Source organism: Limanda limanda, chromosome 9 (assembly GCF_963576545.1).
Source record: "Limanda limanda chromosome 9, fLimLim1.1, whole genome shotgun sequence".
Lineage (NCBI taxonomy): Eukaryota > Metazoa > Chordata > Actinopteri > Pleuronectiformes > Pleuronectidae > Limanda > Limanda limanda.
The window spans coordinates 4873841-4901434 of record NC_083644.1 but is presented as its reverse complement, the minus strand read 5'-3'; the positions used below and the strand labels follow the sequence as shown (position 1 = coordinate 4901434).

Genomic DNA, 27594 nt, shown 5'->3' with positions numbered 1-27594 from the left:
ATGAAGTATCAGCAGTACAGCATCATCTTTAACCTGCTATGGCGTCTGCTGATGTTCACTCACTCCTTAGACCCCTCCCCCTCCCCACGTCTCCACCGGCTCCCGTCACACCATGACTCAGGTTCTCTGCTGTGGCTTTATTCGGGCCCGAGCACCTGCGGTGGGGGGGGCCCTGTTGTATTTCGAAGGATTTGTATTTTCCTTTCGGGCTTTTTCAGGCCTAGACACTGAAATTCTAACAAAACTTTCCAGGAAATTCAAAACCCTAACAAGTAATTGTATTCTGGACTAATTTGAAATGGGCGTGGCCAAATGGCTCAACAGCGCCATATAAGGAAAAGCCATCTAAGGAAAAGCCCCTCAGTTAGCTTTCACTGATCTTCACAAAAATCGTAGCCCAGGTGTATCATGACAGGAAGCCCGCTATTTTGTATTTAGTGTCCATTTTGGCCGTTTTCTACATTTTTTCTGTGACGTACTTGTCCCAGGATTTTCATCGGATCAACTTCATATGGACACGAGTGGCATCACAACAAGATTGTGATATAAAGCACCTCGAATTTTGAGTTTTCATCACACGGTGTGATCGTGGCGTGGCGTAAAAGTTTGATTAAACGCCATCAAACCACGTTGTTCTGTATCTCAGGCATACAAGGTGCATTCAAGTCCAACTAGACATGTAAGACAAGAGTCCCGGCCTGATGACATCTTCACAGAAATTATGAATTAAAATCACAGCGCCCCCTGGTGGCAACAGGAAATCTGTTGTTTTTGGAACATCTTTCACTTTGAAGTATTCCGACTGTGTCAAAAGTGTCTCAAGACATTTATAATGTAAGAATAAGATTATAGACACCATATTAATGGCGTGGCATCAAAGTTCATCAATTAGCCGTCAAACACAAAATTGCTGTAACTTCAGTGTTCATGCTTAAGTCTCCCTTAAAATACATTTGTGTAACAACAGCACCCCCCTGAAGATATTTATATGGTTTTAAGGAATGGGCATGACAAAATAACTGACTAGCGCCCCCTAGAGTGAAGCCCCGGCACTAAGATTGGCCGAAATGACAAACAAATAAGTCTGATGAACTTGTGCTTGGGCTTTCATTAGATCAACTTCAACTTCTGTGAATGTCATCTCAACAAGATGGAGATATAAACTACCTCGGTATACATGGTTTCATCACACGGTGTGACCCTGGCATGACATTTTGATGATTCGACAAAAAAAAGGGATTTATTATAACTCCTCTGTGTATTGTTCCTTCAGCCTCAAACATCATTCACACATTCACAGTCCTGCCCTGATCAGATCCATATCAATATTGACTCATCATTACAGCACCACCTGCTGGCAACAGGAAGTGACATGTTTTAAACTTTGATGAACTGCTCTTGGCTGCTAAACAATATACAATTAGTTGTACATATAAAAGAACACTCCAAAAAATTCATTAAGCAAATAACTCTTTGTTGTCAGTTTGCTTTAATGTCACAGTGTCAGTGATGTTAGAATCCTTTGATGTCTTAGATGTAAAGGTGAAAGATTTATAAGATCTGAAGAGTGAAAAGAATGTTTTTGACCTGAACAGATCTATTAGTCTAGTACAGAGATAGCGATAGACCAAACTGTTGCTCTTTTCGATAGTTAAAACGTGGGAAAAAGAGGAAGTGAACGAGAGGGAGAGGAGCAGAGATCTGTTTCTGTTAAGAGGAAGTGAATCTGTTCTAAAGTCACTGGCAGCTGCTGAAATGGAGCAGCAAGAAAATCAACTGGACAGAGAAACGTTCTGCTGTTCGATCTGTGTGGATCTACTGAAGGATCCAGTGACTACTGTCTGTGGACACAGCTACTGTAAGAGCTGTATTAACAACCACTGGGACAAAGAGGAGGAGAGAGGAAGCTACAGCTGCCCTCAGTGTAGACAGACCTTCACACCGAGGCCTGTCCTGGGGAAAAACACCATGTTAGCTGATTTAGAGGAGGAGCTGAAGAAGGCTGGACTCCAAGCTGCTCCTGCTGATCACTGCTGTGCTGGACCTGAAGATGTGGCCTGTGATGTCTGCACTGGGAGAAAACTGTAAGCTCTCAAGTTCTGTTTGGTTTGTTTGGACTCTTATTGTGAGAAACACCTCCAGTCTCATCTTCAGTCACCTCCATTGAAGAAGCACAAGCTGGTGGAGCCCTCGGAGAAGCTCCAGGAGAACATCTGCTCTCGTCATGACGAGGTGATGAAGATGTTCTGTTCAGTGCAGCAGTGTATCTGTTGTCTCTGCTCTGTGGAGGAACATAAAGACCACGACACAGTGTCAGCTGCAGCAGAAAGGACTGAGAGGCAGAGAGAGCTCGGGCTGAGGAGACAAACAATCCAGCAGAGAGTCCAGGACACAGAGAGAGACGTGAAGCTGCTTCAACAGGAGGAGGAGGCCGTCAATGGCTCTGCTGATAAAGCAGTGGAGGACAGTGAGGAGATCTTCACTGAGCTGATCCGTCTTCAGGAGAGACTGGAGCAGGATATCACTGAGCTGAAGAGGAAAGTCCATGAACTGAAGTAGCTCTTAGACACAGAGGATCACAACCAGCTTCTACACAACTACCCCTCACTGTCACCACTCAGTGAATCTACACACTCATCCACCATCAGGTTCCGTCCTCTGAGGGACTTTGAGGACGTGAAAGCAGATGTGTCCCAGGTCAGAGGTCGACTACAGAACATTCTGAGTGAGACAGAGATTTTACAGATTGTGTCTCAAGTACTGCGACAACCAGAGCCACAGACCAGAGCTGATTTCTTAAGATATTCACAGGAAATCACAATGGATCCAAACACAGCAGAAAGAAGTCTGTTATTATCTGAGGGAAACAGAAAAGTAACATGTATGAGAGAAGAACAGTCTTATTCTTATCACCCAGACAAATTCAGTGGTTGGCCTCAGGTCCTGAGTAGAGAGAGTCTGACTGGACGTTGTTACTGGGATCTGGAGGTGGGGGTGAGGGGGGGAGCAGGAGTTGATGTAGCAGTCGCATACAAGAATATCAGAAGAGCAGGAGAATCACATGAATGTGAATTTGGAGACTGATAAATCTTGTAGTCTATATTGTGAGGTAAACAGTTATATATTTTATTACAACATCATCGAGACTCCAGTGTCAGGTCCTGTGTCCTCCAGAGTCGGAGTGTACCTGGATCACAGTGCAGGTATTCTGTCCTTCTACAGCGTCTCTGACACCATGACTCTCCTCCACAGAGTCCAGACCACATTCACTCAGCCTCTCTATGCTGGAGTTGGGGGTTATTGTCCTGGATCCACAGCTGAGCTCTGTAAACTCAAATAGACTTCAAAAGCAGTGATTTAGATTCTGTGTTTAAATCTTTAACTTATTTGTCTCCATGTTTGTTGATCAAAGTTCGTCGTGGTGACGTTTCTGCTCCGCACAGAGATCAGCTGTCAATCAAACACTGACCTTCCTTTATCACACATATTTAGTTCTGTTGGGAAACATGTTTTATGAAACTAAAGGCTTCCTTCTCGGCCTACGTGTGTTGACAAAAGCTGAAACCAAATGGCCACACGCCGCATGGACTGGAGCGAACTCAATCTCCCAGAGTGCAATGTGTTCTCTTTGTCCTGAGAAGGTCAAATAACTCAAACTCCCAGGAGGCTATATGTCCCCTTTGTTTCAGCAACTTCACATATAGGTGCGAAGTTCTACCCGTGGTCAACTCCAATTGGTCACTCTGGTCACATGACCTGGGGTCACTGGGCTCTATAAAAGACCAAGGCTCCTCCAGAGTCTCTCTCTTTCTCCAATCCCTCGGAGGGCGGAGGGCTGCTCCAGCTCTTCTCCTCAACTCTTTCCCTGAAACCCACCGAAGACAGCAGGCGGCAGCCGTCTCTCTTGCATCTCCAAAGTGGGAGGCTGCCGGCCTTTCCTCCTGCATCGGCAAGTGGAGGAACCGGATTCCTCCAGCTCAAATTTTCTCTATCCAACAACCGGAGGGCAAAGGTCGAGCTTCCAGCTCATCTTCTCAAGGAAATCTCCTCGCCCTTCAAGCTCTACCATTCTCCTTGCAGCGATTCGATATCCTGCAGGTAAGGAATTCAACAAGCCAGAGCATCACAGCTCAACAGAATTTGAGCTGTGATGTAGCTCTAGTTTCTCCTGTCCCTGGTCTGTCCCTCATCTCCTGGACATAGTGCATCATAGTTATAAAGCTGTGGTCGGTCGTATTTCTATGACTAAACATTTTCAACCTCTGCAATTGCTCTAGCATCCGTTCCGTATTTCTTAAAGTGAAACATTATGTTATGCTACAATACTTGGTTTACAGACACTGAAACAAGAATGACTCCAGAATTTAATGTAATGCCAATGTAAATATATTTTTAGTTCCAAAGTCATTTTCCTACACACTCTCATTCACTCGTATCCCAAACCTGCAAGTTCCTCGTCTGCGGCTCAGGAAACATTGGTTGTGTGAGAGGCTAATTCCTTCATTAATTGGTTGTCATGGTTGCACTAATACCCCCAGGGACGTGTTGGTAAGGTTGAGAAAGGAGAGGAACAAACTGTTTGGCTGCACAGAGGTATTTCCGACCAGGTTTTGTTACCATAGTAACCACAGTATACCAAATCAACAGGCACTGATATCTTAATGATCATAAATTGAACCATCCCAAAAAACATGTTGAAGTCCAGACCCTTAATAAAAACCGTATAATAAGTGCGTTTAGCGATGAATCTTCACAATGTGATTCCAATTATTACTGTGGCCCAGATGGCAGATGGATGAGGCCACTTCAGGCAATGATACAGCACTTCAGGCCCCCATACAAAATGGATGAGTCCAAATTTATCCACTTTTAAAAGCGGTAAATATATATTTTTATATCACAAAATAAATGTGCGGCTCTTCTGGCAAACAGGCAGTGCTCAAGGCAAAGTATAGTCTGTGGTAAATGGTGATAATGGCCAAAATGGCACCAAGCAAATGTAGGCCACCCTTGGTTGATTTGTGGTATTGCTGTGGATTACTCACGGCCCAAATCTGGCAAATGGGCCGGGACCATAGATATTTAGTTTTGGTTTTTAAAATCCAGTTCCCCCAAATTTTTTCCTGGGAAAAATGCTGAAAACAAAAACATCTTGAAATGTAAATGAAGATGAAAAAACATTCCTAGATCTGCTTCCTGGCCCAGATCCACACCAAGAGTTATTGCTTTCTTCCTTTACTCTCATCTCATCACTCCACCAAATTTCGTAGATATCAGTTTAGTTATTTTCATGTATTCTTGCTCACCAATGGGTGAAAACATAATCTCCTCCCATATTCATATTCAATAACATAAAACATTCTGCATTAAAAAGAGAAAACAGACAAATGAGGAGCAGAACTATCCTCACTTTCATAACATGGTTTAAAAAAGACACACACACACATGCACACACACACACACGCACTCAATCACACAAGCTAAGAGAATTGTGTCGGCGAGCAGAATCCCGCAGACACATCCGATGAACTCTTTATTATTATTTCACCCGGGCGATTAAGAAAAACCTGCTGCCGACTTCAGTTTAAAGTTTCCCCTTCTGTGGTGTGACACTTGTCTCGGAGACACATCCCTGCTGCTGCACATTTCCCCCTGTGCTCTCCTCAGGACTGCTAATTATCCACCCACCAACTTCTTCACAGACAATGGCACAATTAAAACTTTATCGCTGAATAATCGTTTTACTGGGCACTGGTGTTTAATGGCTGTGGGAGTCCAGGAGCAAATGAACCCTCAGGAGCAGAATTACTGCTTGGCAGCCTGGACACTAATCACAGTCCTTGTTTCGGGGAGAGACGGCAGCTAATGACACTCGGCTCCAGACTGACAGAGCTCACAACAGAGTCCTTTACATTCTCTAACACAAAGAAGCACCTGAGCTAAGACATTTAATTTCACAGATAAAGGAACATGCCAGGAGTTATCAGGTAACTTGTACTGAGGGGCGCTAATCACATGCTGATAACCTGGGCACCGAAAACACTGTGGACGCTTGTTCCTGTGATGCACTCTGCGATTTCCTAAGATTCACAACGGCGGTGTACTGCTTGTTTCTGTTTAAACCAAACACTCGAACTTATACAAAGATGAAGCCAAATATCTCAGACGCCATCTTGTGCTTTTCACGTCACCTGGAGCCAGAGTCTGCACAGTAGTGATCCGTGTGGAGGCGTGGTCGAGGTCCCGTTGACACATATATACACACATAAACATGAATTAACTTATAAAAACCAAACTTATCAGAAACATGAACACTTGATTATACATTTGTGTGCTTTTTCTAAAATATAGGACAAGATGGTGAATGTCCCTTGTATGTTTGAAAGTCTTACACTGTTTAAGTTACCAGTAGGTGTTACTGGCCACCAGTGGATGTTAGGGCCATATCTTCATTTTTGTACCTTAGTGTCATCAGGTTCACAACTACGTAAAGTTTCACCATTTTTGGGGAAAAAACAGAAATTGCATTTTTGAATTTAGTCCTTGTCCCATCTGCCAACATGGAGGAGGTGTGAGGTTGTTTCATGGCGTGTACTGCCGCTTGCCACTAGGGGGTGTCATCTTTTTGCTTTATATAGTCTATTGTTGAAACATTTCTTTCCTCTCTTATCGGGTAGGATATTTATTTTGAAAAGTGTATTTTTTTGTTTTTCCCTTTAAACTCGACTCTTTTTAAATAAAATATCAAACCTTCCTCACACAGTTCGGCAACCATCAACATCTATAACTCGACGAACCGAATGCTAAATTAAACATGCTCACCATCGACGAGTGAGAACCAGGGAATTGGCTGGTAAATAATATTTCATTGATATAAATTTGCCATGAGCTCACACACAGTATCCTGGTCCTTCTCGTCTTTGAGGCCCTGCAGCTTCTCTGTGGAGATAAAGACATCAGGACCTCACAGGTTGTGCTGAACTCAATTCACACATAAAAAAAAACCCCTCCCCACCGCTCAGACTTTACCAAAGTTTAAAACCGAGAGGACACGGACGCGTTGTGAATCTCAATAAACCGGCCGTGCGCGTCCATTTGTCAGATGTGCTTGTGTCATTATGCGAGACACAACTTGAGGTCTCTGCAGTTAATACTTTACCCTCCTCTTCATCTCTCAGGCAGAATGCTAAGCAGCCGTCTCTGGTCACATATTGACACACAGCTCCTGTTGTGACACTGACTGGTAAATTACATTTTCACACTAGAAAGTAAATATCGCCTCTTTGCGATAGTAGACTGGCTGGAGAGAAATTGCTTTATTGACTTGTTAAATTCAAAGTATTTATGTGAACAATTATTTAAATATATGTGAGGCCTTATCTTGTCCAGACTTAAAGGTTGAGCTCTTGTGTACTTGTTCTGTTCGGACTTGTATGAAATAACCAAAGGGCCAAACGTTTGTGGGAGCATCGACCGGTGTGTGTCACTTCTCTCCATCACCTACATCAAGTTTGGATGGGCTAGCTTCTGTAAACCTGCTGTATATCCAGGTCCTTTATGGGTTGGTCGCAATAGATTAGTGGATTAATAAAATGTTGGAGCAAGTCAGAAACTGGGAAATGAAGTAGACCAGTAGCTCGTAGTCCCATCACAAGTTGTCACCATTGTCCTAACCACGTGTCTGGGGTCTCCTGGGGTCTCCTGGTTGACCAGACCTTCAAACATACAAGGGTTATTTTCTATCTTGTCCTAGGTTTAAAAAACAAAATAACCTCATCTAACAACAACTAACCCAAAGAAAAACCCATTGAAATATGGCGCAGATACAGTAATTATTTTAAAACGTCAACATGGCAAGTAGTGTGTTGGCCTCTGGGTAGAGATATCCTCTCCTTTATTAAAGTATTTTTACCATTATATTTTCAGGGACAGTAGATGTTCAGATTATTATAACTATAACATAATAACACCAGGGAGGCATCTGATCCGTCTCGCATTCATTCTGCAGCATGAGACTGAGCCTAAATGTGAAGCCAGAGTCATAGAGGCTTATCTGCAACAGTAAGAAGAACAAGGAGATAAACGCACTGAACTCTACATTCTGGAGTCGGTCTGGGATAATGTGAAGAGAGACGGAATCTGATTGTTCAGTAGTTTTTGTGTAATCCTGCAAAACACAACCGAATGGGTAATAACCTTATTTGACCACACGTCCTTTTCCCCTCCACCACCCGGTCAGCTTGTCGCCAGGTTTTGAATCACAAATCGTCCACTAGACGAGAATGAACGAGTCGACCTGGACGCAAAAAGCAGAAGCAGAGAGTGTAAACATCCAGGCGATGAGAGGTGTCATCACATCCCACTCCAGCTTCCATTCCACTGTCGAGCCTCCTCCAGTGGTTTTTAAGTGCAGCCCCGGTGGCTCCCTCTCGTCCTGGACAACATAACACAACGCGGCCGCCTGTTGTCCTGTTGTCCTCTGGTGGACAAATAGCAGCACATAAAGTTGTCAGCGCCACCGAGAGAAGATTCATTTATCTCACCGGCAGAGGGGGGGGGGGGGTTGCGTTTACCAGCGATGATGGTTTTCACCCGGCAGCCGTGGTTGTTCAGCAGCATCAGTGAGCGAGGGGTCAGATAATAGCTCTCACTTTGGAACACTCTGCCTCTCTCCACATGGGATCTGAACCAGACACCTCGTGATTACTGCCGCTGGCTCTCTGGAGGGCCAGGCCTCACTCAGCTGTCCGCTTCCATTACTCTGTGCAGAGAGGACGTATGAGGAGATCTGATGTTGTGCCGTGAGTCACTGAGACTCGGCACTCGGCTGCATACATTTATTATTGATCACATAAATATATTGGAAGCTCAATCATGTCTTGAACTACGGTAAAAAAATAACCTTGTGATTGACAGGGTTTGCTTCCCAAGGTTTTTTCCACCGAGCACTCAGGGCTTTGTTCAGTCAGGTTTATTGACAATGTTTACTACTGCCCAATGAAATGTACCCATTCGTCATTTTAACCATATGTTTGATTGAAAAACAAACAGGCTACACTGAACTGTATTGAATCTAAACTGGGGACAGATATTACTTTCAATGTTCTTCATCTAAAAGGACAATACTAAATATCACTGGCACAATCTTTTGCAAGAAGATCACGTTTTTATCGAAAAACTACTGGACTGATTTCCATGAACCCTCCAGGTTTGGTCGGACATGACCCCAGAAAACTATTTGAGTGGATTCAGGAAATTGTTTTCACTTTCTCTAAAGTATCGAGATAGAGCGTTAGCCTTGGCAGAGGAATGGATTGTCTGAGCACCCTTCTAGTTTCTGTATTTACTAAAATACGATTGCAATGGTTATTGAGTTATAGATCAGTTCACAGGTACAGGTCAAATAAATGCGTTAAATAAACCTGATATCAGAAAAAACGTCAAAAAAATCTCAAACTTTCATCCGTCAATTCCTCTTCACTCCTAAAGTGAGAATTCAATGAAGTGGGAATCTGTTTCAATGTGTACAGATGCGTCGGAATCAGTTATCTTTGTTCCACTTTGCATGACATCAATTTTAGTTTGACTGTAAAGTAATTGAACTTAAAGAAAACCACATTTAACAGGGAATAACCTCAGAGAGACACATGTGAGGAATCCATCTCCCATCACCATCCACTTGTCAAAGCACTTTGTCCATCTTTATTGATTATTTTAGGATTACTGATGTATTTATTTTACATAAAAATCCTAATATAACAACTGACTATCATTGTTGGAGTTTCCTTCAAAAGAGATGCTCCGAGCCTGGTTCCCTTTATGAAGCTGAGGTCTGAGCAGGTCATGTAAAATACTGTATTAATGTGAAACCTCATAATTGCTTCCTGTGGAGAAGATGTTGTTATGAACAAGTTCAGATTGATTTTAAAAATCGATTCCTAATTTTGCCAAAATGTGTTTTTCTGAATTTGTTTCTTACTAAATCGAAGTAGCTCTATTTCTTACATTTCTTTTATTCAATCTGTTTTCATGCACATTTAATATTATTCATATCGATGATGGAGGATCTGTTTGTTGGAGACAATGATTAAAGATTCAGTTTGAAGAACAGAGTCATGAAACCCAACACACCTGGGGGAGTGTGTTTCTGTCCGACATGTTCGTTTGACTTCAGAATGAAATCTCTCCACCCATAGACCCATTTTTCCTCATTTTAATATGCACTTCACAGTCCACACACTCATCCTCTCGCACAAACACACACACTCTGACGTCTGAGCGGAGAGGGACCCGCAGGCAGAGCGGTCCGCGGGTTGTGATCCTCGCGGTTGAACTCGAGAGAGACCCACTTCTGTGACTTGATTATGAAATAGATGCGTTGACGGTGACTCAGCTTCAAAGTGTGCAATGTTCCCTCTTAGCGAGGAGCTGCGTGCAACCTCGGAACAAGACTTGTGTGTGTTGTGTAGCGTTGGGAGTCGTGCTGCATTGATCTGCCACTGCAGCAAACACTTAACGCCGCCACGAGCCTCCCGGGAGTCCGACTGCACCGACTCTGTACTCAGCCTGAGAGCGCGTGTTGTCATTGCGTCGAAACGAATCGAGAGTTTCCTGAAGATGGGTGAGTCATAGATGCGGCAACACAGCTCTGACAGGTTTTGATGGCATCCTGAAGTGTGGGGGGGGGGGTCAGAGCTCGTTTCTATTTATAATCTGAGGACGTGTTGGGCTCTTCACCCTCAAAGGTCAGTCTCATTAAACTCTGTCGCGGGAGCAGGAGCGGCCGAGTTTTCTCATCCATGATTTAACAATGTTCTTCTTTCAGTGTTTTAATTAACTTTTGTTCTTCCTCCCTCATATTGACGATCTGTTAAACCAGTTGTTTTTAAGCCTGTCAAGCTTCCACGTTTACAGTTTACTGTCATAACAAAGGCAGATTAATTAAAGAAATTCAATTGTTTTTGAATCTAAGGGGTCGTTTGGTTTCACACAAATGTAAGAAAAGCAAGCAACTAATTCCTGATCAGCACTTGTGGATCGACTGTAACTGGCTTTACGAAGCTAATGCTCGGCCTGAAGTGGCTAAAACATATTTTAATGCCGGAAGATTGGTTTCTTACCAAACTCGTGAACACGATATCTCCAGAACACCTTCAGGGGGTTTCTTCAAAATTAAAGCAAACGTTCGGTTGAAACTCACAGATGAACTGATTGAAGGTTTTTGGCCTCTTGAACGTTATATCTCAAATTCTCCCTTCAGGAAATGTCCTCAAGTTTTTTACCAGGTGTCATTTAGACTCAAAGATGAACCGATTAGATTTGGGGGTCTTGGTTAAATAAAAAAACTACCTAAGGAATAAACGGCACCTGATATGGAGGCCAATTCATAATTTGGAGGATTAGTGACCTGAATAATCAAACTGTGCCAGTGGAGGGGTAAAGGGCAAGAGGGGCAATAAGTTCCCTTCTTTAATGGTGCACTGGGTAATGTGGAACCAGTCTCGGGCTGGTTTGCTGCTCATCCCAGGAGGTCTATGCCATTCCTGACTCAACACTTTCTTTAACCATCTCTCATCTCATCTCATCTTCATCCGCTTATCCGGGGTCGGGTCGCGGGGGGAGCAGCTCAAGCAGGGGGCCCCAGACTTCCCTTTCCCGGGCCACATTGACCAGCTCTGACGGGGGGATCCCGAGGCGTTCCCAGGCCAGTGTTGAGATATAATCTCTCCACCTAGTCCTGGGTCTTCCCCGAGGTCTCCTCCCAACTGGACGTGCCTGAAACACCTCCCAAGGGAGGCGCCCAGTGGGCATCCTTACCAGATGCCCGAACCACCTCAGCTGACTCCTTTCTAAGTAAAGGAGCAGCGGCTCTAATCCGAGTCCCTCACGGATGACTGAGCTTCTCACCCTATCTCTAAGGGAGACGCCAGCCACCCTTCTGAGAAAACTCATCTCGGCCGCTTGTACCCGCGATCTCGTCCTTTCGGTCATCACCCAGCCCTCATGACCATAGGTGAGGATATGAACGAAGATCGACCGGTAGATCGAGAGCTTTGCCTTGCGGCTCAGCTCTCTTTTCGTTACAACGGTGCGGTAAAGCGAACGCAATACCGCCCCCGCTGCTCCGATTCTCCGGCCAATCTCACGCTCCATAGTACCCTCACTCGCGAACAAGACCCCGAGGTACTTGAACTCCTTCACTTGGGCTAAGGACTCATTTCCTACCCGGAGTAAGCAATCCATCGGTTTCCTGCTAAGAGTCATGGCCTCAGATTTAGCGGTGCTGATCCTCATCCCAGCCGCTTCACACTCGGCCGCCAGCCGATCCAGTGAGTGCTGAAGGTCACAAGCCGATGATCCAATGAGGACCACATCATCCGCAAAAAGCAGTGACGAGATCCTCAGACCACCGAACTGCAACCCCTCCCCACCACGACTTTCTTTAACCACTCACAGGTATTTCTGTGCTTGGAGGTTGAACTGTGTATTGTCACTGTCCACATGAATTATAATGCAGACTATAGGAAGCTTCCCCAGTGGAAAAAATAAATAACTGTACAACCAGTATGGCCCAGTCCAGCATGTTTGAATGGATTTGCTCAGCCACTTTAAAGACGCCGCTCTCTGTGAGACTTTATGCTTCCAGGAGCATTTTCCAAACCTGCTCCCCGGTTGAATGATGCTCCACAAGCACAGAGTCTGAGAACAAATGAAAATCTGTTGATTAATAATAAATAAGAGTTTGTAATTTGCTCGAGGAAAGCAGGTCGGTCATCAGTTACCTTACACAGCAGGAACATTACATTGATCAGCAGAGTGCTGCGTGTACACAATCAATTATTGACACAAACATTTAGCTCCATTGTGGCGGCTCGATACCGCGAGACAAGATTCTTTTATTCTGTTCATTCTCCATTTTCCACAATGGGGCCAGTGTTGCATGTCCCTTCAATCTTATTGTATAAAAACTCACTTTATTTCTATTTAAACAACAAACTGTTCCAATACGTTTTGTTATATAATATCATATTTTTCAAGCCCATCATCTGAAACTGCTCTTCAACCCTGATTCAAACGTCTCAAGCTGTCATGTATCACATATTAAACATCACGTGTTTGTCTGATAACCCCCCCGTCGTGAAGCTCTCTGGGCTCAGGTATCCGGTTCTGCTTGATTGTCACAATCAGACTGAAGAAGTGTCACACGGCAGTGAAGAGGTCCTCCAGTCGAAATAATCCCCCGGCGTGATTTTCTGAATTGGATTTGCGAGGCATGAGAGGGGATCGAGGAGACATTACTGCAGTTTTCAATTTTAAAATGCGAGAGGATGACGACGCTGTTGTGAAATCAGAAATGAAAGTGGACGCAGTCAAGAAGAAGAGATTTTGTGAGCTTGGAAATATTAGTCAGCAGAAAGATGGTTTCGATCTGTGACGTCTGTTTCTTTATGCTCCGTGTGAATTTAAAACAATTTTCTGTTTTCTTCCCATTTCCTTCCCATCAATCATGATCATGAGTTTAAACTGATTCAGGTGTATTTCATTGTAAATCTGTATTTGAATGAGTTTAACATTCGATGGAGAGGTTGCTAATAAAGTTCCCTGGCACCTAACTAATCAATCTATATGTTGAAATGGACATTTCACCTTCCCAAAACCAAAAGGGAAAGAAAATAACAAGGTCAATCTGAAAAGCAGTAAAAAAGTAGAACGTTTTACCAAATGTGCCGTTTAAAAATGACAAATCAGGAAAGTGCCAACCAAAAACAAACTACTTACCAGAACGCACCCCCTGCCAAAGCTAATGCCCTGGATCCGCCCCCTTAATTGAGCCCACTCCACAAGTTAATGGGGTCATCGCCGGCCCATAACTCACCCTTCCTCCAAATTTCAAGAAAATCCGTTTTAGAGTAATCCTGCAACAAAAACATAAATCCAGTTCCAGAGGATATTAAGAGGCATTTAAAGTCTGATAGTTTACCCACACAGGTGTTTACATTTAGTTTGTACGACAAGAGGTTCCAATTAGCCAAACACTGTACGACAACAAAGATTTATCCATTTAAACACTTTTACGACCATATGCAAAGTTTGCACAGCTGTGAGAGCGAGTCGGGCCTCGTAAAAGAGATCTACATATTCTCAATCTGGACGAGTGATCTGGATTAGAAGAGGCAGTATCGAGGACTTTGTACATAAGAGTTTGAGCTTCCAACTCTAAAGCCAGAGCAGACTGTGGTGCCCCATCTGTCATCCAGTGTAATCCCACTTTATGTAAGTTATTAGGTTTATTCCAAACGATGATTTGGACTCTGAGAGGAAACGTGAGAGACACTCAGACCTGGCAGCAGAGCGCTCCCAGGCAGGACGCCGGGCACTTACCCACCCAGTGGAAAGATGTTCCAGGCTACACTCCAACATCTGGGCTTTCTGAAGTCGGCTGAGGTCACTGGCTGCGTGCCGAAGAAGGCTCTCAAGAAGACCTGGTGGAGGAGGCGAGGGAACTGGGACTGGCTGCAGGGGGCGGTAAGGAGATCCACCACCTCCACCCACAGAGGTTGAATACCTGGAACCTCTTTGATGGGAGGTGACACATCTCCCAGAAACAAGCAAGTCCAATAACTTGTGTACAGTTGTGCAATCTGTCTCATCCTCTCTCTCCATCATCGTCCTCGTCCTCCCATCATCTACAGGGGGGCCTTCACTTCTCTTTAATGTGGGACATGGTGGTTTGCGTTAAACTCAAATATTGGTCTTAGCGGACATAAGATATTTATGCTCTGTCGGTCCATCACATTAGAAGGTTCAGGAGTTTTTTTACTCTGTGAATAACTGATGTTTTTACAACATAGATTTGTATATTACGAGCTGCCAGTAAAGAGCGTGAGCCCTGTGGGTGAAATATGAGGCTTTATTATTCAAGGAGTATTGTTTCATAAAAATACTGAGTAAAACTGTAAATAACAAAGAAGGGATGTGAGTTTATTTTTCATTTTTTAAACACTACACCAGCTTGAATAAATCGAATAATTTCAACCCTCGAGGCTCAGTTTTGTTGTTTTTGTCAGTGGGCATGTGCTGTGTGAGTCTTACAGTGTTTTAATGTGTGTGTGTTTGTGTATTGATGCAATTCTTGCTCCAGCAGAACATGTAGGTGTAAAACTGATGAATCCAGGAACAATAAATCAGCCCCCGAGAACACGTTCACACCTTCAACAGGTGTGAAAGGTTCCTCAAAACCCAAAGTTCAGTCCAAGCAGAACAGATGGTCCCGTCACAGAACCCACGGAACAATGGTTTGGTTCATTTGCACGGTTGAAATATTGTTTTCTAATCGCTGGACAATATTAAACAATGGAAGAAGAAGACTGAAGCAGCTGCAGGATTGTTGCAGTCTTCACCTTCAACGATATAATGTTCGAACAATGAGGACGTTCATTTATTAAAACCACAAAAATATATACTTTTTCATCCATTTTATTCAAGGAAATGTGGCAAATACAATAAAATGAACACACAAAGCTCGGCTCCAACATTCAGGTGTGAGAACATCCTGAGAAAAATCAAATCAATCCAACAAATTCATAATTGCGTGAAGAAAAAACCCTGTAAATAAATTGTCATCATGAAACCACACAAGAGAAGCTCCAGTTATTTCGAGCGGTTTCCATGTAAATAAAGCAGAGTGTTCCTGCAGCTAATCTCCTTCAGTTGTGTTGATGTGAAAACATCAAAGTGTTTAATATATGGGGCTGGTGCTCTCTCTTCTAATGAAGCTGCTATCGGGATGGAACAGACTCCCTCCTCTCACAAAAGGCTGAGGCAGCAGCACACAGGAAATATCTTAATGACTAATTACATTTTAAGATGTGCAAATTGTTTATATTCAAAGCTGAGACTACGCTTTCATCCTGTGAGCAAAGAACAATATCATTACAGGATCCCACACCACCAGATGGGCTGTTTTCTACATAACACAAATCCGTGGGCTTTTTCACTTTTCTAATTGGAAGAAAAACTTTGCCAACAAAAGGAAATGAGCTTTATTGAAAGAGAATCGCTGGAGTTTAGCTTCAACATTTGATAAAGGATCACGCCACAAATTAGAAAGATGTATGTAAAGTGGTTTGTGACGCTTGTGCACTAAAGAGGAGACGATGTGTGATTGCTTTACTCGAGTTCTGGCACCAGAGAGCAACGCAGTGTGTCATGAGATATCAAATGAAATTCGGCTGCTGTGGAATATATTAGACTGCTTGTCAGGGTGAAAATAATGATGCAGTCATGGTTTATCAGCGCTTTCAAAGGCTTGTCACCAGAGATGAAATATGGTAATTGTATTTTTAATATCGGGACCAAAGTGGGGGTGGTGAGCGCGGCGGCATTCTCCGTAAATCTTTCGGCTTTGCTAATAAATCAGCCGTTCCCATGAACTGTTGGCTTGTTCAACTGCTCTTCATGGATAATGGCGGAGTGCAGTTGGAGAGCTGAGTGCACAGGATCCAACCTCCAGCTCTGAGAGTGGAAGGGAGCTTTAAAAAACTAACTTTAACCAGAGTGTAACAAGCTTTACTGCTGTGAAGTAACTGGTCAATAAAGTATTCACACGTGTTGGAAGGAATGTGGAATATTCAACTCTCTATACAGCTGCTTTGTTACTTTGAGTAACGTCCAAAACCCAAATCTCTGAACATCTTCTGAAGTGTGAAATCGTCTTTCAACAACACAAAGTAGTTTCCACAGCGTGCACACAACTTTCTGCTGACAGCCCCCCCTCCCCCCAACCCCCAACAAGGCAATTAACACTGTTTAATAGATGCCAAATTACTTTCATGCAACCCCGCACTTGTCAGTGATGACAAACAAAACAACGATGATAAATAAGTGTCTGAAATTTCAATTTACTCCGTCAACTCAGAAATATATATAACGCCCTGAGAAATGAACTCATTAAACAATTAAAGTTCAAACTGCTGTTGTTGCTTTTTCACACGTACACATGTCACACATACAGGATTATGAAACATCACAGTGCAGAACTAATGTAATAAAACATGTGGATGACAGTAAGAAGTGCTACATGAATAAATTAATATTAAACTAATAATTATAAACTCAACAGGGTAAGAATGAGCAGACTCACATTAGCAGACAACAGCAGCAGGCAAATGTAATTAAGGTGCAGCCAGAGTCTGTAAATAAAGATGGACGACATGACAGCTCCACAGAAGTGAAGCCAAAAATATCTTGATCGCCCCTTGATGGCTGGCTGCGATTATAAACCCTCTCTCCTCCATGTTAGCAGATGGGACAGGAACCAAGCTACAGAGTGAAACCACCTTTTGAAAAATTGAAAAACTGTCTGAAAATGGAGGGAGCAGTGAAAAGAGAAGCTTTGACAAGTGAACAAGCTCATGTGACTTCCTACAACCCGGCACAGTCGGCCTCAGCACCAGTGTGAATTCATTAGAACAGATTATGTGTCATTTCAGATTTGTTTGAACTTGATTTTTGGAAAAAGGGACAGAACGAATTTTCCTTTGTGACTCTGAAAAAGAGAAATTACGTTTTCCAAGAAGTGATGTAGAAGGAAAAGACACAATCTGAGATGTGTGTTTTCTTTTTTTATCGTAACTTTTATGTCCCGCCTGGAGAGAGGAAGTCATTATCTCACTTCTCCTCAAACACAGGTAGAAGAATAAAAGTGATATTATGGGATGTTGTCCTGTCTAGCGCAGCTCCAGCCGTCCAACTGTCAAATCTGAGATGATACCTCACCCCTGCATCATTTACCTGTCGTCTAATACTCTCTCCCTGGACCTGTGTGTGTCTGTGTGTGTCTCAGTGTGTGTGTGTGTGTCTGTGTGTCAAGGACAGGTTTAAAAATTAAAAGCCTGTGCTCCAAAGGGTTCGCTGGCAAATGTTAAACCATGGGGATCTTTTAATTAATCAAGAAGACGAGTGATCTCGGCCACCACCGCGGAGGAAGGGAGAGGCCAGATGTCACATGATATTATCTGGGAATGGCGGCAGGTAATTAATCACCTTGACAGCCCTTGATTTGTAAACATGGCTAATTTAGAGGATTTCTTAGGGAATCACCCGAGTACAAGGTTCATCTCGCTGGTCATGACAGGTATAAATTGCCCTTCAGGAAAAGTAGGCAAACAGCCAAAGACTGTGTTGCTACTTGAAGTAGATTGAGTTTGACGTCCTGGTTAAGTGAATATGAAATAGAGATCAGCTCAGAATGACTGGATGAAGTTTTTCTTTTTTTTCAGCAGCTATTAAGTCTTTATGAGCAGACTTTAAAAACATGTTCTCATTCATGCGTAGACGCCGAGACTGCCTGTCTAACCCAGAGACTCTGAATAAAGATGGACACTTCCTCACATGCTAGAGAAATGAAGCCATATCCCAGATGAGGGCGCTGCCATATTATGGTTTTGACCTAATTTGTGAGCGTGCAGGGTAGGGAACTCGATGTGGATTTGAGGATAAGAGGTCCCAGCGATATAGGGGATTTGTTGGGGGATGAAGGGCGATGCTATCCCCTTTAAACCAAAATAATAACTTTATTCGTAAAAACAAAGGTCCCTTTTATACAACAAATCACTTGGTTGTATAGAAGTTCCAGGAATAAAGGTCCCATCTCATCCGCTACAAGAGAGAGTGCTGCTGCAGATAGAGACATCCTATATTAAACATTACTATCTACATCATGGGATCCAGAGTTTCTTTTTAAAAGTTGAGACAGGAGGACAGCAGTGTCTGTCCCGCACAAACACACTGAGCGTCTGTCAAAGTCAGATCAACCATTATTGGAACCAGGAGAATCCTTCTCACGTGGGCAGTGGGAGACCATCCATAAAGATTTTACCAATCTCGGCAGCTAGGCAGGATTCATCTGGACCATCAGGACACATTCTGGTCCAAATGAACAAATCAGTCTGTGTTTACTGCATCAGATGAATAAATAAAACCAGACTAAACATGAACAGTTTGATAGGAACATGTAAAATGACAGAAACTTTACTTTTGCTGTTTTAGTTTGGTAAATGTCCAAACTGCTAACATGGAGGAGACAGGGTTTATGGTCTATACTGCAGTCAGCCACCAGGGAGCGATCAAGATCACTTTGCTTCACACACTTTGTTTCTCCAAGTCAGATGAATGTGTTTTACTTTATCTCTTTTAACACCTCATGTTATTTGACATATAAATTCACTTTCATTACATCCACTGAAATCATCTTTTAGTTGAGGTGGTTTGTCTTTCATCGGAATTCATAGTCCTGCAGCTTTAATCTTTTACGTGCTTCTTGACGGATGATGCAGTTTGGGGCCGTATTGTGTAACCACCGCTTCTGATGTGTGTACACATAAACAGAGCTCTGCTTATTTCAGTGTAATTCAACCCAGTTCTAGTGGAGACCGGTGCATTAACCTTCAAGATTCAATTTATTCATAATTATACGACAGAATGCACAACACAATTACTGGTTGGGGCCTCTCGAAGCTATTCACAAAATATAATAACCCAAAAATGCAACTCCCATGACTGTTTGTGGCCTTATGCGATTCCTGCAGGGCATTTTCTGAATCTGCATCTCGGAGGCAGTAAACAGCAGAAACACACACTGGTGGATTCTGTGGAACCAGAAAATCAGGTCCATATTTTAACATAAAAAATGTTTTTTAACCACCTGGACTGCAGCACCAAGCATCATCAGTGCACTTGTGTGTATAAAGGTGTTAATGAAACCTAAATATGGATATAAAAACGATATATTAGTATTAATAATACCTTGTAGATGTTTATCTGTGTCTAATACATGAGTAAAAGCATCAAAATTATAAAAATTTGAAGAAAGTATAATCGACATGTTCAGATGCAGGTCCCCCCAGATATAAGGGACATGGAATCAGCTGCCAGTCAGTTACAATAACCACAGTAAACAGTTATTTTTAAGCAGTTTTTAGACATTAACTCTAGATAATGTCCCAAAAATGTTGTCTGAATTTTGTCGTCAACATCCTAAATTTTCCATTTTCACTCTACTTGACGAATAGGACTGAGTTAAATTTAAAGGCCTCCCTCTTAAAACCTATTGCTTCAGGTTGTTGTGTCAACCTACTGACGGCCATGTTTCAAAGAGGGAAGATATGGAAGTAAGATTGGATGTTTACTTCGGCGATGTCCTTTACATGGGCAAAGATTCAAGGGTCCCAGGAAAAGAGAATAAATGAAGGCTAATGACTGCTGAGAGAAATGGGAGGGGGGGGGGGGAACAAACATAGAGGCCTACTCATGTTTCTGAGCTCGGTTGAAATACACAAGTAAAATATTAAACAGTCCAGGGAGCCCTTTTTACCAGGAGTTCAACTGTTTCACCTCCAGCACATTTAGCTTCTGTGTGAGTCTCGGCTTTTATCAAGGTCAGACTTCAGAGGCAGCGTGGACACACAGGACACGTCGATGTGAGAAGGTGTTAGAGATTCTGTCTCTCTCAAACCGTTTCATCCTCGCTGCTGCTTTTAAGTCTCCGCAATTAACGTCGCGATGCACAGATCTGCTTCATTCAATATTCATCTGAAAGTTTGACTTTTCAGATATGAGGGGGGAAATTTGGTATTTGATTTTAAAACATATACATTTTCTTTCAGAGTGTGACGCTGACCTTGGCTTTGTAAGAGGCGTCCACATAACCGCCATAACTCAGCCGAGCCGTCAAATCAACCATCGCTGCTTGAAAAGGTTTCAAGATTTCAAAAAGAATCGATTTGGACTCAGCTGTCAATCACTCTCTCTCTCTCTCTCTCTCTCTCTCTCTCTCTCTCTCTCTCTCTCTCTCTCTCTCTCTCTCTCTCTGTGTGTGTGTGTGTTCTGATGTATTAACAATAAAAAAAGCTTATTTTTTGAGGGATATATTTTATTTATTACTATGTACATTAAGCCTAGTTAAAGGAAAGGTTTGGTATAAGCTGTGTTTCACGGCTGTATGTTAGCTTAGCTCATATTATAATAAAGGCAGGAAATCGGTCTTTGTTGGGTTTTCTGCTAATCAACTGGTATGTTCCTTTTGGACAGAGCATATAGACTCTATATGAAGATGGACGACATGTCTCCACGTTAAGCTTCCTTAAATGACAGAAATAGTCTTTGAGAATTTTTTTATTTGGTCAATGCCCCATCCAATAACATGGAGGAGACAGGATTTTGTAATGTATACTGCAGCCACCCAGCAGGGGGCGACTTGGCTTCACATTTTGTGGAACAGTCCTCATCCATCTTTGTACAGTCTATAGGACAGAGATGTTTCCTCTGTGTTTAGCATTGTTATGCTAAGCTAACCCACCTCTGGCTGTAGCATCTTTTTTTATCATTTGGTATCAGTCGTCTCAAGTTCTTTTTTGCAAGACAAAAATAATAGTTTTTCTTAACACACATACTCCTTTTGAACAAGGCTTGTATAAGAATTTGCGGACGTCCTTGAGATGTTTTGTGAGAATATAATTTATTTAAGTCGTCAGAAACCTCCTGGCACTGCTCATGAAAGGTTTCTTTACTCCCTCTGTCTCTTACCTGTGCGCCTCAGCACCGTCCACGCAGCAGGGGGGGGTGGTAGCAGGTTTCTGAGGCCTGTCATCCCAGGGAACAGGAAGTCCTGGAGATGGAACTCCCCTGAGCACACGCAGGTTAGGTCAAGCCCGGCCTCGTCTGCTTTCACTGTCATCCTGCCAAGATAAAGTTCCTACGGGTCAGACAGCTGAGCTCCATAAATCAGGGTTTCTTTTTCCTCCAGGAAGTTTGCTCTTTGCACTTCTTAAGGAACACGTCGGCTGTCTTGTACGACGTTTCACATTTCGAGCGGTTGGACAGGACAGCGGTTTGCTCTGTGATTACTGGGCCACATGAGGAGATTTCCAGTCTGTATTTTTCTTCCTCAACAAGATCTCCAAAACCGGCTGGAGCTTCAATATCCTCACGAACACCCTGGCATATAAAATCCAAAAGGATTGACCCTGGTTGAATATATTCCTTCCTTTCCTTGTGAAACTCTGAATTCAAAACTGTTACAAAAGAAGGCACTGAAGGGGTTTGATGAAATATGCAATTGTTCTGGGGAGAAAGACTTCCCTGAGCAGGAGTTAGCCTGTAAATATAAACCCTGTTTTGCTGTTTACTCCCCGGTGTCATCTCAGACCACAGCATATAAAATCCAAATATCGGCATTCTCAACCAGCGGCCAGTAAAAGAAGACGTTAAAGCAGGCAACCGGTGTCACACACTATATCTCATCTAAGGAAGCTCAACGACGGGTTGTCCAGCCAATAAATCCACCTTTTCAATATTGTTCTATTTTCATTATATTCAATTCAATTCAAACTAATAGAACACCTTTATCCTCTTTTATTGACAAAGAACACCGGTCGTTTTTGGTCATCTACGGCCGGAACACTCTGGGTGCAGAGAGCGGTAAAGGTTTGATGTGGCTGCAGCTCCTGCCGCTAACTGAGAGCGTTCAGGGGATGTGATGGATGATTGATGCCGGCGGAGAGTGACTCATATAGGAGCTGGGAGGTTATGGTTGTTGTGTCCCTCAGTGTCTCCGGGTAACGACAGGCAGTCTGTGAATCAGTCTGGGTTACGAGCCTCGGGGGCAAAGTAACTGTACTGCACTTACTAGAGCTGAGAGTCCGCTTGGCTCGGCCTGAAGACTGGAGGTGAGTCAGAGAGCAGCTATATATCTAGTTGGATTAATCCAAATGAAAATATAGTTATTTTTCGGTCAGCTAAGATAATTTTTGGCATCTTTTGGCTTTGACTTCATATTACAAACACAGCTTGGTGTAAATCAAGGTCGTGCACAGGGGTGAAAACATAACCTCCTTGCTCCTGGTAACAAAGGAGGTTATGAACCAAAAATACAAAATCCTTTATACATCATGTTCTGTTTTTTACACACTGGAATTTGAGCTCTGCATTTAACCCATGAACACACACATGCAAACAGCAGTGGGAATTTTGCAGCTGCAGCGCCGGGGGAGCAGCTGGGGAATTAGATGCTTTGCTCAAGGGCACTTCAGCCGTGGATGTGGAGGGAGGTGGAAAGCTCTGCTCCACTCAGCCCATCATTTTTACTTTTCCTGGGGAGTGAATGATAGCGCTTTCCCCCCTCCCTCCACATCCACAGCTGAAGTGCCCTTGAGCAAAGCACCAAACCCCCCCCCAGCTGCCATAGTGACAGCTGGTGATTGTTTAGCTGAAGGTCTCTGCCTGAACTAATGCATCCGATACTGTTTGTGCACGTGAGGCTGAGCTGCAAATAGCCGAAGCACAGCTGAGCGACTGGAGGATGTTCAGTCACGTGAAGGTAAATTTAATCAGAAAAGCCCGAGATGCTCCCGTCCGTCAAACCGAGACACGGTTTAATGGCAAGAGTAAAAAAAATAACAGCTCAATTTCTCCACCACTTCAGCTACTTTACTCCTAAATACCTTTTTTCTCTCTCCGAGCTGCTGCTCCTCCGGTGTTTCCTGTTATTCTCATCTAATGTGACACCTCCCTACCTGACACAACTGACCTTGTGTGAAATTGTCCGTGATGAGAGCTCTTACCTACTGCAGCGCACGGCGATTATGTAAAAATCCAGAAGACGTGCAAAGGGCTGCCCTCAAGGCAAACTATGCCGAGTCGAGGATGCTGCATCCTTTCCTCCTTGTTTTTCTTTTTTTTTATCTTTGTGCATTTGCTTTTTTAGTAGAATATAAATGTTTTTCTGCTGCTCGAGCTGAACTGTTGTTGCATATATAAGGAAAACGGGTGTAGAGACAGATTAAACAACGGTATAAGCATTCTTACCTCATTCTTGCAACAGCTCATGGGAATAAATGGCTCAAATTGGGAGGATTAAATTGTGTATGTGTTGGGAGAAAACTGTCCAGATCCCAGAGACTGTATCTCTAAGCTGCAGCATCTGAGAAGGTGAAGAGGTCAATTTTTTCCCGAGCAGCTTTCTTCACCCGGGGTCGGGACCCTGCAGCACCAGCGTGATCTTCCTCCACAACACAGCTCGACAGTTTGAACACAAAGCAACCACAGCCCGTTTCCTGAGTTTCTATAAATCCATCCATTATCTATATCTCTTATCATTTGAGGGTCATAGGGAAGGTAGAGCCCGGCTGATACTGGGCGGGAGGCAGGAAACACCCTGCACAAGACTCAGACATTTGTGTTCTCACGTGCAGCCCCTCTGGAAGATTTCAGCTGAATGTGAAGTGCATGTCTTACAGCAGCAACAGAGACAAACAGCCATTAACACTCACATTCACACCCACAGGGAAATAACCTGAGCTGCCTGTTGTCTTTGGTCTGAGGGAAGAAGCCGGAGAATCTGAAGGAAACATCCACACATAAACCTTCTTGCTCTGAGGTGACAGTGCACCTCAATACCACCAATTATTTATTTTATAACCATGTCTCGGGCTTAAGTGCTTCTTCAGTTGCTGTGTGATCGTAACATTACCAGTGCACAGCCGTGCTTCACTCTGCAGGGCGCCAGCAACAGAGTTCTCTGAGGAGACCACACAATCCAGTGCAGCAGTATAACAGCGCGTCTAATGGTTTATGGTCTCTCCGATGTTTGCTCATGCTTCAATCCCTCCCCAGGGTCATTAGGGGGTCTAATATCTGTGACAGCTGCATAATAGGATTTACAGCAGTGAGGAGGTCATTTATTTCTCCCGGAGAATCAACGTTGCAAAGAAGCTGAGTCACATTTACATTCGCATTTACATTTGCTCTTATCCAAAGCGACTCGCTGCCGACTCCAAGAGTTGTGTAGGTGCTAAATCTGCTCAATAGGTGCATGTGATTCAGATAAAGAGGTGCACAGTCAGTGATGTTGAGGAGCAGAGGTTCCCTGTGAAGAGTCTTCAAGAGATTCTTTAGATACGGCTGCTGCAGAGTCTGGACTGGAGAACCAGACTCTTCTCTTTGAGGAACGCTCACATTCACCCTGAAGGCTGATTGGCCACTTTCTCACCGTATTGAGATCAGATACCATGAGCACAGCAATATTCTGCAAACTGCTCGTATGAAACACATGCACAATAAATGTCCATTCTTCTGATACAGCTGACAGGAATATTTGTTGCCCTACAGTGATAAAGATCTCAAAATCTAAATCTGCACAAAATGCCACCTGTGCCTAGAGATTAACACTCTGCAAATGCTTTTATCAGAAAGTCCTCTGCATTTCTTTTTTGAAATATTCACATAAAATGTAAAAAACAAATAGTTAATTCAGTAAAATAACTGTTTATATTTCGAGTATACATAAACAAACTGAGAGTAAAAAGCAGCCTGGATCCACTTTCCCTTTTATTGAATGCTCTGTGAGGCTAAGTGCTGCGATTACCAGTGGATTTGAAAGAGTACATAATTGAACCAATTTTTTTCCACGTCATCTGAGAGAACAGTTTATAATTAATTCTAAATACTTCTCAATTAGCCCTGGCAATTAGCTGTGCAATTACTCGATACGGTGCAGTACAAAAGTGAATTAAAGTGAATTACATGGGCCGGGTGTCAGCCTGTGCTGCCTCTGACACTTGGTGACAGCCGTCGCCGCTACGTGGGCCGCGGAAACGTTCAGGTGGGTAATGTGTAAAAGAAATGTTTTGACATAAAACGTGAAAATGAGCTGCATGTGGGAGGAGAGAACAACTCGCAACACAATTGTGTAAACGTCCAATTTGATACACAGCTGCTGACTGTGCTTCAGATCTGGTGAATGGTACTCACAGCCTTAATATCAGAAAAAACAAGATTAGGTCAAAGGTCAGAGTTTGGCTGGATCCGGTTGGGCGTATTGTGTTTTTCAATTGTCATGACGTCATTGCATTGTGTTTTCATCCTTTTCAATCCTTTCATCTGTTTGCATGTGCAACGTGCGTTTTAGCCATTTTCCGACATTAACTGAAGAAAACGTCCAGAGAATTGAGTCTGGTATAATTTCCAGTACATTTCCTCATGTGAAGAACGCAGCAGGAGAATTTCGATGAGGGGGTGGAGCCTAAGTAGAGCAGCCAAAAGCAGGACATGAATTCTGCTGCGGCCATCATGTGGTTTTGTTTACACATCACCCAAAAACTCTCAAACAAAAATGTGTGGCTCTTCCTTTTCATCTTAATATTCTTTTTGTTTGGATTTAACACGTTTGCATCTTAACAACATCATCAATGCAGTGAGTTGAGTTGCATGTGGGAGGTCAGAGGTTCTACTTCCCATCAGATCCTAATTTAGTAAATGTCAGACTTGAGTTGAGCTTCAGTTCTGCTCAATGGTTCTTTCAGCCTAAATGTCATGAAAACAAGAATAGGTCAAACACCTGTGTGTGGCTGTATCTCATCTGGTCAATGTGCGAAATAAAAGACATATTTGAAAGCTGCTGTAGAACCTCACAACTCCAGATCAGATGTTCATGACGTCCCTGCATCGTGTTCTCATCTAGCCTCTGAATCCGTTTGCCTGTGGATTCAGTCTGACATCACACGGCCGGTGCAGTCTGGAGCCGACAGAGTAAAGTCTGTTTCATGTCCGGTTCAGCTGCTTCTGACATTCTGCATCGACACGTCCAGCTCCTGCAGGTAACGTCTGGAGGAGCTCAGGGTTTCAGTGCACGGCCTCCGTCTGTTGCTCCGCCCTCCTGCCACTCACAGACGCAGATGGGGGATGATGATTCTCTTGTCTTCCAAGGTTTCTCCAAAGAAAAGAATCACTCTCTTTCTCACAAGGTTACGAGGAAAACATCACTTAAGGCGACTGATAATGAAAAAAACATTTGTGTGATTTCATGTAGACCACAGTGTAACTCAGTCTCTCACTCCAGGACATTCGGGCACGACGCACTAAAAGAAACCAACACAACACAGGAACATTTCCCACTGGAGCTGGTCTCCACTGTGTCGGCCACTGTGGCGCAGGAAGCACTTTACCAGCCCACTCGCATCCATCTGTGCCTGTGGTGGAGCCGCGGCTGCAGACGCCCTCTATTCATCACTGCCGACAGGTTACAGATCTGCTGATGTGCAGAGCAATACAGGAGTGTGTGTCTGTGTGAGTGTGTGTGTGTGTGTGAGAGAGCCTCTGATGGAGCGGGGCCAGATGACGGGGGGGGGAAACCACAGTGCATTTCCCACCACAGCAGTTTGATGGTTTTCACCCCGGCTGCTGATTCCTGATTTCCTGGAACCGCAGGTCGCTTGGCGAGCGCCCGCGAGTAGACCTCCATGATAATTTAACACGTGGGACGAGCCCACCGACAGCCGCATGAAGAGATCGACACATATATTTTTTTGAAAGCTGCCATGGTTGTAGATTGTAAGATTTGTAAACGTCTTCTGCTTTTGTTTACTTGCCTGTCTGTACGTCCTGAGGGATCCATTTAGTTTTATCCTGTTCATTAAATTCCTTCTCCAAATTCAGGCTCTAAGAATGTAGAATGTCAAACTGTTTCCTCTCGTGCAACACAAATCAGAAACTAGATATTTGCCAATGAGGTCGTGTTTCAACTTGTTTGTTAGTGAG

General features: G+C 43.4%; 1 pseudogene; it reads left to right on the top strand.

Annotated features, from left to right (window-relative positions):
- LOC133010560 (tripartite motif-containing protein 16-like) lies at positions 1-27092 on the top strand (annotated as a pseudogene).
- Positions 27093-27594: the final 502 nt, after the last annotated feature.